This window comes from Orycteropus afer, unplaced genomic scaffold (genome assembly GCF_000298275.1).
Source record: "Orycteropus afer afer isolate SDZICR_OR568_19922 unplaced genomic scaffold, OryAfe1.0 scaffold00744, whole genome shotgun sequence".
NCBI lineage: Eukaryota > Metazoa > Chordata > Mammalia > Tubulidentata > Orycteropodidae > Orycteropus > Orycteropus afer.
Window position 1 is genome coordinate 246,562 of NW_006922331.1, and position 1,942 is coordinate 248,503.

At 37.8% G+C, this 1,942-nt stretch overlaps 1 pseudogene; it reads right to left on the reverse strand.

The window, feature by feature from the left end:
- Window positions 1–1,348: 1,348 nt before the first annotated feature.
- LOC122151807 lies at window positions 1,349–1,448 on the reverse strand (annotated as a pseudogene).
- Between the last annotated feature and the right edge of the window lie 494 nt (window positions 1,449–1,942).

The window sequence follows — 1,942 nt, forward strand, 5'->3', positions numbered from 1 at the left end:
ACCAGAAGGCTGGTGGTTCAAACCCACCAGCCACTACTTCCGTAGTGATACTGCCTCGGAAGCCCAAGGAGGGGTGGCTATGAGTTGGGTCTGACTCGACGGCATATAACAACAACAACATAATTGAAATACAATAGTGCGCACGTACCCAATGTTACAAGTTTAAAGTGTAGATTCTGATCCGTTTTGTGTTATGTATTCACCCATGAAACCATCACCAGTGGTAAACATGTGTGTCATCCCCAAAGGTTTTCTCAGGCCCTTTGTAAATACTCCCTGGTTTCTGTCCCTACCCGCTGCTGCTGTCTCCAGGCAATCGTCCATTTTCTTTCCATCTTTACAGAAGAGTCTGCATTTTCTAGATTAGCATATGTGTGGAATCTTTTCTTTTGGTCTGGCTTTCTCTCAGCATAATTATTTTGAAACTTGCCCACTTCAATGCATCAACAGTTCCTTTTTATTGCCGAGTGGCGTTGTTCTTTCGGATGGAGTTTCACAATTTGTCCATTCATATTTCAATGAGCATGTGGGTTGTTGCCAGTTTGGGGCTAATATAAGGAAGTAAAGCTGCTATAAACGCTTGTGTCCAAGTTTTTGTACGGACGCATATTTTCTTTTTGCTTGGGTAAACATAGTAGGCGTATCTATAATGTTTGAAGAAACTGTCAAACTCACTTCCAAAGTGGCTTTACAGTTTGACCTTCCCAACAGCGGACCGTGAGTTCAGTTGCTTTACATCTTTAACAGTTTGCATGGTCAACGTTTTGAGTGTTGAACCGTCTAGTCCCTTTGTCGTGGAATCTCCTGTGGCTGTAATTTCACGAGTCCCTGAGATGCTGGGAACACTGTATATTTTCTTTGATGAACCATCTGTTCAAATCTTCTGCCCGTTTTTAAAACTGGGCATCTTGTTTTCCTTTTGGTGAAAGTTCTTTTTTTGTTGCAGATACAAGTCCTTTATTAGATTTTGCTTTGCAAAGATTTTTCTTTTAATTTGGGCTTTGCCTTTTAATTCCCTTAACATGTTGAATCTTTTGAAAAACAGAAGTTTTCAATTTTTATGAAGTCCAATATATTAATTTAGTCTTTTATGAATAGTGCTTTTCTGTTTGCTTATCCACCCACAACAAAAAGTGTAATTAGCTTATCCCACTTACTAAATCTTGGATGCATGCTAACGCATACCAAATGGCTACTTTAAAAAAAAAAAAAAAAAAGCAATAATACAGTTCATTTTTCCAGTCCTTTTGCACAAAATTTATTTACAATGTCTACATAAATGCTCCAAGGGGGGAATGTGGAAAAACACACACATGACTGATGCTTTGCTCAAGAACAAAGTCAACTTAAAACTACAGAATGCTTCATGGACTTGCATGTCATCCTTGTGTATGAACCATGCTAATCTCTGTATTGGTCCCATTTTAGTATATGTGCTGCCAAAGCAAACTACTAATAGCACTTTTGATGCCATATCTAAGTCTTTCTCTGTCCCAAGGTCCCAAAGATTTTCTCCTAGTAGATTTATAGTTTTTTTTTAATGCATGTTATTGAAATATAATTTACTACAGTGAAATACACAAAACTAAAGTGACATGGGTCAATGCATTTTTTTTTTTTTGCAGTGTTCCCTCCCCTCCTCTCCCACCCCTGGCAACCAAGAAAGAAAGTTTCCCTCCATATATATAAACCTTTCCTTGACCCTCCACAACAACGAACTAATACTGTATTTGTCCTTCTTTGATTGACTTATGTCACTCAGCATAATGTCCTCCAAATTCATCCATATTATGCGGTGTTTTGCAGACTCTACATTATTCTTTAGTGCTGCATAGCATTCCATTATGTGTATGGACCATAGTTTGATCATGCACTCTTCCGCTATAAATCTTAGAGATAAGTTCCTTTCCAGATATGTAATTATCATCAAATATGAATTTGT